Source organism: Hyperoodon ampullatus, assembly GCF_949752795.1.
Source record: "Hyperoodon ampullatus genome assembly, chromosome: 8".
NCBI classification, from domain to species: domain Eukaryota; kingdom Metazoa; phylum Chordata; class Mammalia; order Artiodactyla; family Ziphiidae; genus Hyperoodon; species Hyperoodon ampullatus.
The window spans coordinates 88,769,864-88,787,721 of NC_136921.1; the positions used below are offsets into that span (position 1 = coordinate 88,769,864).

General features: G+C 39.1%; 1 long non-coding RNA gene across 1 annotated transcript in view; it reads right to left on the bottom strand.

The window, feature by feature from the left end:
- LOC307057004 overlaps positions 1-16,411 on the bottom strand; it is a 42,961-nt gene extending 26,550 nt beyond the window's left edge. The window contains exons 1-3 of the long non-coding RNA XR_013811040.1: positions 16,309-16,411; positions 9,756-9,880; positions 1,933-3,597 (exon numbers count right to left, since the gene is read on the bottom strand). This is a non-coding gene — a long non-coding RNA (uncharacterized lncRNA). The remainder of the gene's footprint in view (positions 1-1,932; positions 3,598-9,755; positions 9,881-16,308) is intronic.
- Between the last annotated feature and the right edge of the window lie 1,447 nt (positions 16,412-17,858).

Genomic DNA, 17,858 nt, shown 5'->3' on the forward strand with positions numbered 1-17,858 from the left:
AGGAAACAATCCCATTTAACATCACAAAAAAAAGAATAAAATACCTAAGAATAAACCTACCTAAGGAGGCAAAAGACCTGTACTCAGAAAACTATAAAACACTGATGAAAGAAATCAAAGATAACATAAACAGATGGAGAGTTATACCATGCTCCTGGATTAGAAGAATCAATATTGTGAAAATGACTATACTAACCAAAGCAATCTACAGGTTCAATGCCATCCCTATCAAATACCAATGGCATTTTTCACAGAACTAGAACAAGAAATTTTACAATTTGTATGGAAACACAAAAGACCCCAAATAGCCAAAACAATCTTGAGAAAGAAAGACGGAGATGGAGGAATCAGGCTCCCTAACTTCAGACTATACTACATAGCTATAGTAATGAAAACAGTATGGTAATGGCACAAAAACAGAAATACAGATCAATGGAACAGGACAGAAAGTCCAGAAATAAACCCATGCACCTATGGCCACCTTTTTTTTGACAAAGAGGCAAGAATATACAGTGGAGAAAAGACAGCCTCTTCAATAAGTGGTGCTGGGAAAAATGGACAGATACGTGTAAAAGAATGAAATTAGAACACTCCCTAACACCATACACAACAATAAACTCAAAATGGATTAAAGACCTAAATGTAAGTCCAGACACTATAAAACTCTTAGAGAAAAACATAGGCATCACTCTATGACATAAATCACAGCAAGATCCTTTTTCACCTACCTCCTAGAGTAAGGGAAATAAAAACAAAAATAAACAAATGGGACCTAATGAAACTTAAAAGCTTTTGCACAGCAAAGGAAACCATAAACAAGATGAAAAGACAACCCTCAGAATGGGAGAAAAAATTTGCAAATTAAGCAACTGACAAAGGAGTAATCTCCAAAATATACAAGCCACACATGCAGCTCAATATCACAAATACAAACAACTGAACACCAAAATGGGTGGAAGACCTAAATAGACATTTCTCCAAGGAAGACATACAGATGGCCAACGAATACCTGAAAAGATGCTCAACATCACTAATCATTAGAGAAATGTAAATCAAAACCACAACGTGTCACCTCACACTAGTCAGAATAGCCATCATCAAAAAATCTAGAAATAATAAATCCTGGAGAGGGTGTGGTGAAAAGGGAACCCTCTTGCACTGTTGGTGGGAATGTAAATTGATACAGCCACTATGGAGAACAGTATGGAGGTTCCTTAAAAACTAAAAACAGAACTACCATATGACCCAGCAATCCCACTACTGGGCATATACCCTGAGAAAACCATAATTTAAAAAGATACATGTACCACAATACTCATTGTAGCACTACTTACAATAGCCAGGACATGGAAGCAACCTAAATGCCCATCAAGAGATGAATGGATAAAGAAGACGTGGCACATATATACAATGGAGTATTACTGATCCATAAAATGGAACGAAATTGAGTTATTTGTCATGAGGTGGATGGACCTAGAATCTGTCATACAGAGTGAAGTAAGTCAGAAAGAGAAAAACAAATACCGTATGCTAACACATATATATGGAATTTTTAAAAAGCGGTACTGACGAACCTTGTGGCGGGGCAGGAATAAAGATGCAGACGTAGAGAATGGACCTGGAAGGGTAGGGAAAGCTGGGATGAAGTGAGAGAGTAGCAGTGACATATATACACTATCAAATGTAAAATGGATGGGTAGTGGGAAGCTGCTGCATAGCACAGGGAGTTCAACTCAATGCTTTGTGACAACCTAGAGGGATAGGATAGGGAGCATTGGAGGGAGGCTCAAGAGGGAGGGGATATGGGGATATATGTATACATATAACTGATTCCCTTTGTTGTACAGCAGAAACTAACACAACATTGTAAAGCATTTATACTCCAATAAAGATGTGAAAAAATTTATTTTTCTTAAATTTACCAAGGCTCACCTTGTGGCCCAGCATGTGGTCAATCCTGGAGAATGTTCTGTGTGCACTTGCGAAGAAAGTATTCTGCTGCTTTTGGATGGAATGCTCTATAAATATCAATTAAGTCCATCTGGTCTAATGTGTCATTTAAGGCCTGTGTTTCCTTATTGATTTTGTCTGGATGATCTGTCCATTGATAAAAGTGGGGTGTTAAAGTCCCCCACTATTATTGTTATAGGTGCTCCTATGTTGGGTGCATATATATTTACAATTGTTATATCTTCTTCTTGGATTGATCCCTTGATCATTATGTAATGTCCTTCTTTGTCTCTTATACCAGTCTTTATTTTAAAATCTATTTTGTCTGATATGAATATTGCTACTCCAGCTTTCTTTTGATTTCCATTTGCATGGAATAGCTTCTTCCATCCCCTCACTTTCAGTCTGTATGTGTCCCTGGGTCTGAGGTGGGGCTCTTGTACACAGCATATATTCGAGTATTGTTTTTGTATCCACTCTGCCAGTTTATGTCTTTTGGTTGGTGCATTTAATCCATCTACATTTAAGGTAATTATCGATATCTGTCTTCTTATTGTCATTTTCTTAATTGTTTTCTTTTTGTTTTTGTAGGTCTTTTTTCTTCCCTTCCTTGTTTGTTCTCTTGTGATTTGATGATCATCTTTAGTGTTGTGTTTGGGTTGCTTTTTCTTTTGTGTGTTTCTTTTGTAGTTTTGGGGTTTGCTGTTCCCATGAGGTTTTTTTTTTTTTTTTGCATTACGCGGGCCTCTCACTGTTGTGGCCTCTCCCGTTGTGGAGCACAGGCTCCGGACGCGCAGGCTCAGCGGCCATGGCTCACGGGCCCAGCCGCTCCGCGGCATGTGGGATCCTCCCGGACCGGGGCACGAACCCGTGTCCCCTGCATCGGTAGGCGGACTCTCAACCACTGCGCCACCAGGGAAGCCCTCCCATGAGGTTTTGATATAACAGTCTGTATGTGTACAAGGTTTTTTGTTTTTTTGGTTTTGTTTGTTTGTTTAAGTTGCTAGTCTCTTTCCTGCCTAGAGGAGTGCCTTTAGCTTTTGTTGCAAATCTGGTCTGGTGGTGCTGAATTCTCTCAGCTTTTGCTTGTCTCTAAAGCTTTTGATTTCTCCATCAAATCTAAATGAGAGCCTTTCTCGGTAGAGTATTCTTGGTTGTAGTTTCTTTCCTTTCATCACTTTAAATATATCGTGCCACTCCCTTCTGGCTTGCAGAGTTTCTGCTGAGAAATCAGCCAATAACCTTATGGGAGTTCCCTTGTATGTTATTTGTCATTTTTCCCTTGTTGCTTTTAATATTTTTTTCTTTGTCTTTAACTTTTGTTAATTTGATTACTATGTGTCTCAGCATATTCCTCCTTGGGTTTATCCTGCCTGGGACTCTGTGCTTCTTGGACTTGGTTGACTGTTTCCTTTCCCATGTTAGGGAAGTTTTCAGCTACTATCTCTTCAAATATGGGATTTGATTTTATCATGATTGTGCCCCTCTTACCATCTCATTGCAGCTTCTTCTTTGTCTTTGGGGTATCTTTTTTGTGGGTTCCAGTGTCTTCCTGTCGATGGGTGTTCAGCAGTTAGTTGTGATTTCAGTGCTCTTAAAAGAGGAGGTGAGCACATGTCCTTCTACTCCACCATCCTCCAAGTCAACCTGTGTTTAGAAAAGTAATTCACTCTTATGAAAAGTGCAAAAAACATACCAATACACACAAAAGTTGTTACCAGTTTGCTCTCTATCACCTTTTACGTTGGGTGAGAAATAATAGAATATTTATTTATTAGGTTGGCTTAAGTTAAAAAATAAAAAGATTCAGTTCTTGGTGGGTTGGTTTCCAGGTTGGAGAAATGGATATAAGCTGGATTAAAGGGAATGAGTTCTATTTAGTTGAAAGGAATAAACAAATAAGCAAATGCCCTTCAATCAACCAGTGGCAATAAGTACTTCTTTCCAGTATATTGTTTTTCATTTAGCTTAGCTTTTTTTTTTTTTTTTTAAACATTCAGCTTATTTATTTTTTAGATGTTGGGGGTAGGAGTTTGTTAATTAATTAATTTATTTTTGCTGCGTTGGGTCTTCGTTTCTGTGCGAGGGCTTTCTCTAGTTGTGGCAAGCGGGGGCCACTCCTCATCGCGGTGCGCAGGCCTCTCACTATCGTGGCCTCTCTTGTGGAGCACAGGCTCCAGACGCGCAGGCTCAGTAGTTGTGGCTCACGGGCCTAGTTGCTCCGCGGCATGTGGGATCTTCCCAGACCAGGGCTCGAACCCCTGTCCCCTGCATTAGCAGGCAGACTCTCAACCACTGCGCCACCAGGGAAGCCCTTTTTTTTTTTTTTTTAAAGAAGTGTAAAACCATAGTGGAAGTCATGATGGTGTGGAATGCTGCCTGGGAAAGCATCTTCGTATCTTTTCATTTTGCCTGAGTCTTATTCAAAATAGTAGTTTCAAATGGCATGGGAAGTTTGCTTAAATCAAATAGAAAATTAAAGCACATGAATTAAGCAGCTGGAAGAAAAAAGTACTATAAATATAACATAAATGCATAAATATAAAAGAAAAAGATACCCAGCCTCACAATAATTAAAGAAATGCAAACTAAACTGAAAGGAGATGCAATTTTTAAAAGCCTATCAGGTTGATAAAGACTAAAAAGTTGGATAATGCTCAGTAATTGGAAGTAAGGGGAATCAGGCAGATCACAGGCCAGGGGTTGGAATGTAAATTGGTACAACCATTTTAGACAGGAATTTGACAACACCTAGCAAAATGTTAAATGCATATAGCCTTTGGCATACCAATTCCATTCCTAGAAATTTATCCCAGATGTGAATGTATAAGTACAAGCTCAAGGAAATTCATTCTGGCCTTGTTAGAAATAATGGGAAAATAGGTACATTGCTAGAAATAGCAATGTACCCAACAGAGGGCAGGCTGAATAAACAAATAAATAATATATGGAATGCTTCCTTGTTTTGTGTTAGTACTCTTCTAAGAGCTCTACGTGTGTGAAATCATGTGACTCACAGGAACCCTGACAGTTGGTTCCCTTCTTATGATGGTACAGCCATATAAACACCATTCAGCCATCCAAAAGCACAGGGGTAGGTCCAGATGTGCTGACACAAAGACTATTCGTGAAACAGAAGGGATAAAAGGAAATTTCAGAATTGTCTATAGAGCACAATTTCATTTATGATTAAAAGAATAATAAAGTATGTATATATGTTTATATTTGTGCAGAAAATGTCTAGAAAGATAAACCAGAAAGAAACAGTTCAAGTGGGATTCTCTGGAGAACTGGGACTGGTGAAGCCAGAGAGGGGAGGAAAATCTTCCATGTTTTAAATTAATACCTTCTTTACTTTTAAATTTTATTTCTTTATGTACAGTGCATGTGTATACATTAATACTTTTTGCCTGGAGTTAGACAAACTGCAAAGTTTGAGGTCCCAGTTCCCAAGACTGCCTTCCCTTCTAATACCAACTGCATGTTTGGGGGGAAGGGATTCCCAAGACCACCCTCAAGTTTGATAAATCACTAGAAGGGCTCCAGAACTCACTGAAAGGTTTTATATTTATGGCTATGGTTTATTACTGGGAAAGGAGACATTAAAATCAAAGGAAGAGAGGCGTTGGGCAGAGTCTGGGAGGGTTCCAGATGTGCAGCTTCCATCATCCTGTCCCGTGGAGTAAGGATACATTTCCCTCCTGGCATCTACATGTATGCATGGAGTACTGCCCACTGGGGAAGTTCACCTGAGCATCAGTGTCCAGTTTTTATTGGGGTTTCACTATGTAGGCATGATTGAGTGCCCACATGGTTGAACTCAGCCTGTAGGTTGATACTGTGTGACCTAAGCCCCACCTTAAATTACAGTTAGTTTTTCTGGAGAGTCTAGTTCCCACGCTACAATCCAGTGTGGCCATCATGGGCCCTACACAAAGACAGTTCTATCAGATATGACACAGATTAATCCCGTAAGCTGAGGGCAAAGCCCAGATCTCTCTTTGGGCAAGGCCAAATTCTTTACTGTGCATTTTTATAATTGAAACCTGCAATAGCTATGTGGTTGGTTTCCCATGTGCTTGTCCATACGTAGTATAGTTTCTAAATTATGTTTTTATGTAAGAGGATTGATTTGCACTGAGACTTCCTGATCATGTGGATTTTTGTTCTGTGTTTTCTTAGATTCTATATTTGTCTAGTTGGCATTCATTATTCACAGGGCCAAACTGATGGCCACCATTGTTGACATCTCCCCTGTGAGCTAGCTTTTGTGGATGCACAAAAATCATATTACAAGGCCTCTAACCAATCATCAGTCCACACTCCCAACCACCTCCTTTATTTAACTCTCACACACCAACCCAACATTCCTCTCCCCTAATCACCAGAGCTAGGTAGCACAAAACTAGACACCATCTCTATAGCCCAGAGCTTGCCAACATTATTTAAACTAGCCAATCCTAAGCTGTTTTCCCTGCCTTGCCTTGCCTTTCCCGGGGAAAACAATAAAAGTCTGGGCCATGTTTTCCCTTTGCTGCTTCTGCCTTCTGACCAAACCTGGTGCTTCCCCGTGAGGCCCTGCATGGTATGGCAAGCTCCCTTCTCTTGGGAAATGTAAATAATCACAATCTTCTTTCAATGGCATTAGCCTCTCAGTCATCTCCATAAATTAAAATCCTGTGGGTACAATCAAGACAACGTTAAAACCCCTCCTCCATGGGCCGAGGTTTCAAAAGGGTGATAGTCCTTACTAGCTGGCACAAGCCTGGCTCATACATGCTCGTTGAATTTAATGAACAAGTTTACAGTCATTGCTCCAGTGATGCAGGAGATAAATTATTCATCTTGCTTGATGCAATCAGCACTCTACATGGAATTTGAAAATAAGTTCCACAAACCGCTTGTGGAAATGTGCATTGGCCTACAAATTCTTCACTGACTGAGTTTACTGGAAGCACTTATGTCCTAACTTGGTCACTGTAGTTTTGTCACTCTTTCCTCCCCTCTCCCCCACTTTCACCCCAATTCAGTTAGTTAGCAAAGAAGCTTGCACCTACTGTCAGTTACTAAATCTGACTTGGCCAACATAAAAGCTAAAACTCTGAATGAAGAGAAGATTGTGCTTATTCCCTCCAGGCTTGTTGCATGGTTTGTTTCAGGCTCTGAGAAATGTTAGTTTATGACTGTTTTTGTTTATTACAAAATGTCAATTTCCTGGAGCTGGTTTTAACCCAAACACCTTAATGGCACTCTCAGTTAAAGATATGGAAAACAGAAAACCTGGTAAACTGGAGATGTACTTTTGGTAGTTAATTATAAATGACAGTATCATCATCTTCGATTTGACCCAGCCGTCCCCAAAATGAGATTTGGCCATATTCCCACATTTTCAGGGACAAAAGGTATAAAGATATGAATGTATTGGAAAGGAGAAAAACTGTGATAAGAATATTAAATGCAGAACAAATTTAAGTCTCTAGTAATAAAAAGTGGATAAAGTGCTAAAGTTATGGACAAATAAGGTTAAAAAATGCCAAGCCATAAAGGATGAAGAATATTTGGGGTTTTAATAACACAGGTGAGCTTTTATAGCAATAATAATAATAATAAAAAAAACCATAGTGACTGCCTTAGGCAATAGCAGAGGCTGTTTATGGTTGATTTCCAATAATTTACAAAGGCTGGCTCAGTTAAGAACTCAAATTCTGGCTTCCCTGGTGGCACAGTGGTTAAGAATCCGCCTATCAATGCAGGGGACACGGGTTCAATCCCTGGGCTGGGAAGATCCCACATGCCACGGAGCAACTAAGCCCGTGTGCCACAACCACTGAGCCTGCACTCTAGAACCCACAAGCCAGAACTACTGAGCCCGTGTGCCACGACTACTGAAGCCTGTGCGCCTAGAGCCTGTGCTCCACAACAAGAAAAGCCACCACAATGAGGAGCCTGCACACCGCAACAAAGAGTAGCCCCCGCTCACCCCAACTAGAGAAAGCCCGCGTGCAGCAATGAAGACCCAACGCAGCCAAAATAAAAATAAATAAATAAATAAAAATAAAAAGAACTCAAATTCTGAACCAGAAAGCCTGAAAAACACTTTAAAGAAGAAAACTCTATTTTATACATATTAGTTAGCATATATATGTCAATCCCAATCTCCCAATTCATCCCACCCCTCCTTTCCCCCCTTGGTGTCCATACGTTTGTTCTCTACGTCTGTGTCTCTGTTTCTGCCTTGCAAACAGGTTCATCTGTACCATTTTTCTAGATTCCATATATATGCGTAATATACGATATTTGTTTTTCTCTGACTTACTTCACTCTGTATGACAGTCTCTAGGTCCATCCATGTCTCTACAAATGACCCAATTTTGTTCCTTTCTATGGCTGAGAAATATTCCATTGTATATATGTACCATATCTTCTTTATCCATTTGTCTCTTGCTGTACAGTAGTAACTAACACAACACTGTAAAACAACTATACACCAATAAAAATAAAACAAAAAATATATAGTGATTACACTGAGAAAAAAAAAGAAAACTCAAAAATGGCTATTTGGGAATACTGACATTCTCTTTTCTATAGATCAGTTAATGAAAAATCATTTTATTTATATTATTCCACTTGGCCAAAGTACATTAGAAAAATCAGAAGAATTAAAACACTTTGCTTTTTATAATACTCTTGGATCTTCAACTATATTTAATAAGCTACTCAGGAACCATGGTTTAACAGCCAAGTAGAACATGGGGAATTGTTTTTGTTCAGTCAGGATAAAGAGTGTTAAAGATGCTCTGTGAAGCATAGTAAGTTCTGTGAAGTCAGATGTAGCTGAAGGCTTTTAGCAGCAAGTAACAGAATACTCGACTAAAAGTGGCTTAAACAATGAGAGCATTTAATTCTTGCACAAAACAAGAATCTGGAGGGAGGCTGACCCAAGATTGGCTAACAGTTAGGGATGCTTCTTTGCCCATCTCTTGGCTTTCCTTTTCCACAACTCCAAACACAGTTCTTTACTAAATCGATTTTCAAATAACAAAGCAATGATGTACAGAGGGCCCTGGAATTCACCCCAAGTCCCTGGTAGCAGGAAAGAAAAGAGAGGGACAACGTCTTCTTGTCTCCCTCTTTTCATCAGGGAGGAATTTTCCCCCCAAAGCTCTGCCAAGCCCCTCCCCAGACTTCTTTACATTTCACAGGCCAGAACTGGATCACCTGCCTATCCCTAACCCTGGCAGAGGAGAAAAGAGATTACACGGTGAATTTAGATCAATAATAATGCACTTCCTGGAGCTAGGCACACTTACTCTCTGTTGAACAAAATTAAGATTTTGTTGCAACACATCACTGTAAAGCAATTATACTCCAAAAAAGATGTTTAAAAAAAAAAAGATTTTGTTGCAAGGAAAAGGGGGTGTGCTGGGTATGAGAGATGGTTACAGGTAAATAATCAACAGTGTTTGTGATATTTGAAGGCATTAGCAGGTAAAAGGTGGGACTTTGGTCCCAATGCCTGAGCTGGTCATCACTATTCAAGGCATGCATAAGAAAGGAAATAGATCTTTCCTTTGTTACACTGTTTAAACTAAACAAAGATGTTAGTCAAACCAGACATCAGATGTACCTTTGGATGAGTTAAACCACAAGACAGCCTCCTTCCTCGGAAATAAAACTTGGCCAAATCTAATACAGTTCTTCATTACATCTATTTTCAAGTAAAAACAGGAATGATGTCCTGAGGTCCCTGGAATTCACCCCCAAATGATACAAATACAATAAGCCAAATGGCTGAAGTCACTTACACACAAAATTTGACCAAAGCAAATATGCTTGCTCTCATGCTGTGATCAGAAGAGCAGCAAACTGGAGGCTTTGTTCAAAGTAACGAGAGCAGTGGATTCTAAAGATGAGGGTCTTCAAGAGGGGGCTGAAAGATATTAGTAAACAGGGTTAGTTAATCCACTCAGGCAAGAGTCACAAAAGTCCAACGGGTGCTCTCTGGTCTGCACTGTCATGAGATTTCAAAGGACTGAAATGAAAGGCTATGAACTGTACACTCCCCACACCCTCATTTATATCACTGTAGCAGCAGCTGCGACTGCTCTTCTCTACTGAGACAAACTTTTTTGAAGAGGGTAGTTACCCTAAACAGAAACTGCTCGGATTGGGCAGGCCTCACAAGAGAAAGAAGTGAGGAATTTTACGACAAAAATAGAAAGATAAAATGCAGAGCCTCATGAGAGATTACCTTAAATGCTGGTATTTTCTATTTCCTGGAACAAGGTAAAGAGCAGGCTCACAAGGAGTGAGAAGGTACCCATTCCCCCTGGACTGACACTCAGCTGGTACACTGTCCCTGCTGATACTGGAATCCTTCTAAAGTTGACTCAAACCCCAAGTGCTCCTCCACGTCACGATCCAGTAAATAAAAGGTTAATAAATGGAGGCTTCCAGGATTCTGTGCTAGCTCATGGAAACTTGGTTTTAAAAAAAAAAGAAATAAAAGCAAAAAGGCAAGTTGAAGAGAGCTGTGGAAAAGCTTCTACTAACCCTTCAAACCTACTCCCGTCACATACCCTCTGCTATGGCTTTGATTCAAACATTACTGGGAAAACAAGCTACATCTCTACTCATGTTCTCACTGTCTTCTCTTCTAAGCCAGTGGAAGAAGCATTCCTGCATCTACCAAAGGCCAGTCCTTCCACCTGGGTTCCAGATGGAAACCTCCCACCCCATAGCTTCTCAAAACTACACTTCTTCTCTCCTCTCCTTTCTCTCTTACCTCATCAGCCTCAAACTCTCCTCTCCAGGAGCATACCTATCAACACCCAGACATGCTCTAGCATTTTCCATCACACAAAAACAAAACAAAACGAAAAAACCTACCAACAACCAACCAACCAAAAAACCCTCCAGCCTCTACCCCGTTTCTCTTGTCTCCTTTGTGGAAAAACTTCTCAAAAGAGTAATTCAAACTTGCTTTCAAATGAAACAACTTGTCAACCAGCATTTTTTTCAACGGCTCAGCAGCATTTGCTTTCTTTTGGAACTCTGCCTTCTCCTGGCTGCTCTGACCATACCCCCTTGTTTTTTTTCCTACCTCATTAGTCGCTTCTTCGAGTCTGTTTTGCTGATCTCTACTCCTTTCCTTGACCTCTGACCAGACTCTTTCTTGGTCCTTTCCTCCTCTCTTTCTATAAACTCTCTGTAATCTGGGTGATCTTCTCTAGTCCCCAGGTTTTAAATGCCATCCATATAGTGATGACTCTAAATTTATATATCTGCTGCCTCAAACTTTCTTCTGAGCTTCAGATACTTGTGGCTAGTTGCCAACTTCATATCTACCCATCTTGAACCTACCTTTAAAACATTTTTTAATTGGGCTGTTTTTCTTATTGTTGAGTTTTAAGAGTTCTTTTTATGTTTTGGGTAACAGTTCTTTATCAGATATGTCTTCGGCAAATACTTTCTCCCAGTCTGTGGCTTGTCTTCTCATTCTCTTGACAGTGTTTTTTACAGAGCATAAGTTTTAAATTTTAATGCAGTCCAGCTTATCAATTCTTTCTTTTATGGATTACCTTTGGTGTTGTATCTAAAAAGTCATCACCGTATCCAAGGTGATCTAGATTTTCTCCCATGTTATCTTCTAGCATTTTTAGTTTTGCATTTTACATTTAGGTCTGTGATCCATTTTGAATTACTTTTTGTGAAGGGTATACTTCTGTGTAGGGATCCATTTTTTTGTATGTGGCCGTCACTGGTTCCAGCATCATTTGTTTGAAAATATGTTGAAAATCTTTGCTCCATTGTATTGCCTTGGCTCCTTTGTCAATGGTCAGTTGACTGTATTTATTCTGTGCTCTCCATTCTGTTTCATTCATCTATTTGTCTATTCGTTCACCAATATCACACTGTTTTGATCACGGTAGCTTTATCGTGAGTCTTCAAGTTGGGCAGTGTCACCTACATTCAAAACAGATTCTTGATCCCCATGCCCCCTACACATCCCGTACCTGCTCCTCCCCCAGGTCTTTCCCATCTCAGGAAGTGGCACCATCATGCATCTACCTGCTCAGGCTAAAAACCTAGGAGTCATTCTTGATTCTTCCCTCCCCATCTCTCATCCATTCCATCAGTACGTCTTGTGAACTCTTCCTCCAGTCAGCAGGTCGAATCAAGTTACGTCTCTCCGTTTCTTCATAGTTCACGTCTGGAGTCAACCTCATTGGTACCTCTTATAACTGATCTCTCATGTATCCCCTACAGTCAGTGAGCCCCCTTACCCTCTTTTCTTCAAAAAAAAAAGCAGGAATGAAGATTTATCATATACTTTTTATATGCAGCCTTAAATGAAAACACAACCCCTTGGAGCAAAGTGGGTTTTTATGTGCTCTGTTGAAATCAGTTGGGGATGAGAGTTTTGGCTAAATTCCTTAGGAGGAAGGGTAAAGCCCTAGACCTGCGCTATCCACTACAGTAGCCACTAAGGCACATGTGGCTGCTGAACACTGGAAATGTGGCAGGTTTAAATTGAAGTGTTGTAGGTATAAAATACACTTCAAATTTTGAAAACAGTATGAGAGAAAAAGTTGAAACCATCTTATTAGTAATTTTTAGGTTGATTTTTTTTTAACATTTTTAAAACTTATTTGCCTTATGTTTTTGGCTGCGTTGGGTCTTAGTTGCGGCACACAGGATCCTCGCTGAGGCATGCGGGATCTTTCATTGTGGTGCGTGGGCTCCTCGTTGTGGTGTGCGGGCTTCTCTAGTTGAGGCACGCAGGCTTCTCTCTAGTTGTGGCGCACGGGCCAGAGCACGCAGGCTCAGTAGTTGCAGCACACAGGCTTAGTTGCTCTGTGGCATGTGGGATCTTAGTCCCCTCACCAGGGATTGAACCCATGTCCTCTGCATTGGAAGGTGGATTCTTAACCACGGGATCACCAGGGAAGTCCCCTCATTGTAGTTTTGGTTTGCATTTCTCTAAAAATTAGTGATGTGGAGCATCTTTTCATGTGTTTGTTAGCCATCGTATTGTCTTCTTTGTAGAAATGTCTATTTAGGTCTCCTGCCCATTTTTTGATTGGGTTGTTTTTTTGATATTGAGCTGCATGAGCTGTTTGTATATTTTGGAGATTAATCCTTTGTCAGTTGCTTCATTTGCAAATATTTTCTCCCATTTTGAGGGTTGTCTTTTCGTCTTGCTTATGGTTTCCTTTGCTTTGCAAAAGCTTTTAAGTTTAATTAGGTCCTATTTGTTTATTTCTGTTTTTATCTTCATTACTCTAGGAGGTGGGTCAAAGAAGATCTTGCTGTGATTTATGTCAGAGTGTTCTGCCTATGTTTTCCTCAAGAGTTTTATAGTGTCTGGCCTTGCATTCAGGTCTTTAATCCATTTTGAGTTTATTTTTGTGTATGGTGTTAGGGAGGATTCTAATTTCATTCTTTTCATGTAGTTGTCCCAGGTGATTTTTAAAAATATGAATCAGATTGCATGTCTCTCTTGTTTAAAACTCTTTAATGATTATCTATTTAAGTCAGAATAAGATGCCAGAACTTTCTCATGCATGCAAGGTCCTGCATAACCAAGAACCTTTTACTTATTACACTTTAGCCACTCCAGCCTCCTGTTCCTCCAAAACACCAGGTCCTTTCCTGCCTCACAACCTCTGCATTTGCCGTTCCTTCTGCCTGGGAATCTTGTACCCTACTTGTTTTGATGGCTGCATACTTTTCATTCTTCAAGTCTTGGCTTAAAGGAATACATGAAAGTTTTCAGATATGATGTAATTCTAGATGCATTTTTACATTGCCTTCAAATCTTTAATTCAGTTATTTAAGTGAAAACATTGCATAATGATTATAATCCCATTTATGTAAAAACATATGTAGATGTATACATATATGTAAGTGTAACAATAACTATTTGGAAGGATACACACCAAACAGTTAACTGAGGGTACCTCTGTGACCATACTATGCATATTGTTCTGCAACTTACTTTTTCACAAAGCAAAATGAATAAGAAATCTTTCTATGCTGCTCATATTAATGTACTTTATTCTTTTTAATGGCCGAAGGTAGTCTCTTCTATGCATGTATTATAGTTCATTTCACCATTTTCCTATATTGATGAATATTTAAATTGTTCCAATTGTTTTTGCTATTACAATTGAATCTTATTACAGCTGATATGGATTTCAATTCTTTTGACCACAGAAAATAATTTACCTTCTCATCTGTGGGAATGAGTCTTTTATCATAGTTTCTGAAATAATACCTCCTGTTCAATTGTGAAATGTGTCCATCTTAAGCATTAACAAACTTTTTTGGTCTGTGGTTTATATACTGATATTATCACTAGCCAACATCTTTAAAAATTTTAAGTATATAAGCACTTTACGAACACTCAATTTTGCACTTTGGGCATAAGGGCTGTACCAACCAATCATTTAATTGAGGGATGCGTTTCTTTTCTTTTCTTTTTAAAATTGAGGTATAACTTATATACAGTAAAGCACTCAAGCCTTGACTGTACAGCTGGATGAAAATTTACATATATGTACATCTGAGTAACTGTTTCCCAGATAAAAGCACAGAGCATGTCCTCCACCTTAGCAAGTAGAGAGGGACAGCGCATTTTCACTGAATAGGATACTTTTTTTTTTTTTTTGCTGTGTGGTGCACGCAGGATCTTAGTTCTCTGACCAGGGATTGAACCCGGGCCCCCTGCAGTGGAAGCGCTGAGTCTTAACCACTGGACCACCAGGGAAGTCCCAAGTAGAATACTTCTTAAACTGCCTTTTTTTCTTTAAATTTCCACATTCTTCACTTCTTTAGGATAAATACTCCTTTATGATTCTCATGGTAACAATAATTTGAAGAAGAGGGTAAGGTGAATAAATAGAGGCTTCACAAGGGTCCGTTGGGTATTCTCTCATCTCTACTCATCCCTAATCATTTATTTATTTTTAGAAACTGCTCGTGGATATCCTAGGCTGGATTAATGGGAAAATCATGGATTGCTGAAACCTTTTGTGTTTATATGATTCAGGCTGGCAGGATTTTCATTCTACCCTCCCAAATTTGTTTCTATTCATTAAGGCCAAAATGGGTCATTCAATGCAAATAATGCTCTACTGTACTGGTTTAAAAATTATGAACAATCATCTTTTTTTTTTTTTTTTGGACAGAGAAAATAATGAGCTGTGTAATTGGTTAAGGGATTTAATTTCCTTGTGCTTTTACCAAAAAAAGGAATAATGAGAGAGAAATAGGCTGTGGGCAGATCATCAATGGCCTCAATTGCCAAGTTGAGATGTTTGGATTTCCTTACCCTTTCTTTTCCCTTGGCTCTCCAAAACCTTCTACAGTATTTCAGTTACACTGTGTTGAATAGGATTTTGTGGCTACTCTGAAAATGTAATAACCATTTTCCGTGTGAAAATTAATTTCAACTTCCAAATAACAACTTTATAAATTAATCTTTGCAACAGTTTATTATTTTATGACTTGTCATTATGGTTAACCTTAATCTTTCTGCTCCTCATTTTTTTCTTTTTTTTTAATATTTATTTATTTATTTGGCTGGGCTGGGTCTTAGTTGCAGCATGCAGGATCTAGTTCCCTGACCAGGGATCGAACCCGGGTCCCCTGCATTGGGAGCGCGGAGTCTTAACCACTGGACCACTAGGGAGGTCCCCTCAGTTACTTCTTATTTATAGGATAGGTTAAGTTAAGCAAGAAATGACATTTTCAGTCTCGGAATTCAATGATTTATATGAGGTCCTGGCATGTTATTAGCAAAATGTCAACATTTATCCCTCAATTTAACTATTTCCTCTTTCGGAATATTCTTTAGCAACGTTAAAATATTAATATTTCTTCTACAGCACAGGTATTTAAATAACCCCAGAAAAACATGCTCTATAGTTTTCTTGAGTGTGGTAACATAAGGATTGGACCTATTAGGAGTGCTTACTTTTGGGTGATGTTAAAGGGAACAATATGGAATTTACATTTATTGTGTGGCTATTGTATATCTGGAACGCTCTTTAGTCCTTTCATACTATAGGCCATTTAGTCTATGATCTTCATTATACATGTGAAGAATGTAAGACAGGAGGAGTAATTTGCGGAAGCAGTGGAAGTGGTACCTGATCCAGATTGGATTAGCTCTTTCCACCCAATAAAAGCTGTGCTCATAACACAGAAGGTATAAACTCCAAAGAAGGTATAATGGAGACAAGAACAGAAAATGTCTGTATTTGCTAGGGTAAAAAGCTAGGCTGCTACAACAGAAATATGGTAGCTCAAATACAGGAGCTTAAAGAACCCTGCAGTTTCTCTTTCACATACCAGTCCCAAGGGAAGCGGTCAGGTTCCTGGGTGCCCTGCTCGCCAGAGTCCTTCAGACATGCAGGTTTCTGTGATACTGTTGCTCCGCTGTCCCCTAACGTGATGTCCTTGTTTGCATTATTAACAGTGGGTTCCCTGGAAGGAAAGTAGCTCCTGAGGGGAGCACATATTCAAGGTTTAAGGCCTTCATTCACATTCCACTGACAAGAACTTAGTCATGGAACCTACATCTAGCTGCACAGAGTCTGCAGCAGGACAGCCAGGTGTCCAGCTATACTCTATTTAAACTATGAAGAAAGAAGAATGCATTCTGGTAGAAAACTAGCATACTCTCGTATAATGTCATTTTCTCAGGGTAAAATCAACATAGGATGGATGAAATAATCGGCAAGTAACATTTTTCAAACAAATAGTTTATAGTCATGATCTGGAGAGTAAAGTGTTTTATAAAACCATATTAAGACAACTAGGAAAATGTGATTGAAACTTAATTAACTGAAGATGTGATCTACTCCTTATACTCTAAGGCAACCAAGATGGTTTATTTCACCAGAAAAAAAATGTAATTTACATGAAGACCAGAAGGAGAGTGCAACATATCACTATTTACCTGAACTGAACATATCACTATTTACCCTTCTCTCCCCAATTCCTGTGGCAAGATACTGAACATATCACTATTTACCCTTCTCTCCCCCACTCCTGTGGCAAGATACTGCTCTGACCTTACTGGATGGACTCTCTGGGCCCTCAAATGCAAGCCACATACACAGGCCCCTTATGACAGGTTCTTCCCTCCTTGGTTGCTTGCCAAAGCATGAAAGCAACTCTGCTATCCATATAAGAAAGCAGATATAGAAGTGCTCCCCTGGAATGGTATCAAAATAAGCCACACTCTGGGATGGGAAGCATAGTCAAAGGAACAGCTGGATCTGAGCATTCCAACTCATGTGACTTTGAGTTATTTTCATGTTTCATTAAGAACTCTGTTGCACACCCTAGAGCTTGGAGGTCTATGATGCTAAAAGAGTAAATCCCCCTATTATCTCCCATTTTTATGTGTCTTTAGAAGAAATACCATAATTATTTGTGCCCATCTTTTTACTGTGACCACACAGAGGCAGGACTAATAAAATGACCTAATGATCAAGTAGACAGAAGTATCCTCAATTGGGGACAACCACTAGAAGTCCTGGAAGTGATTTCCTAATGAACATTTACATTTCTCTCTTGTAATTTTACGTTCACCAAGCAATTTACTGTTCATACTATAGTTTTGCCTCGTGAATGGATACAGATGCTAGAAGGAACCACTCCAAATATAAGTTAAAAGAATATAAATTAAAAGAATTGCTAACATTGACTAAGTACTTATTAGTTACTAAGCAGTTTTAGCATTTTATGGACATATCTCACTTTATTGTGGTTTACAGATACTGTGTTTTTTAGAAATTGTGTCACATTTTGGTAATTCTTGCAATATATCAAACTTTTTCATTATTATATTTACTATGGTGATCTGTAATGAGTGATCTTTGATGTTACTACTG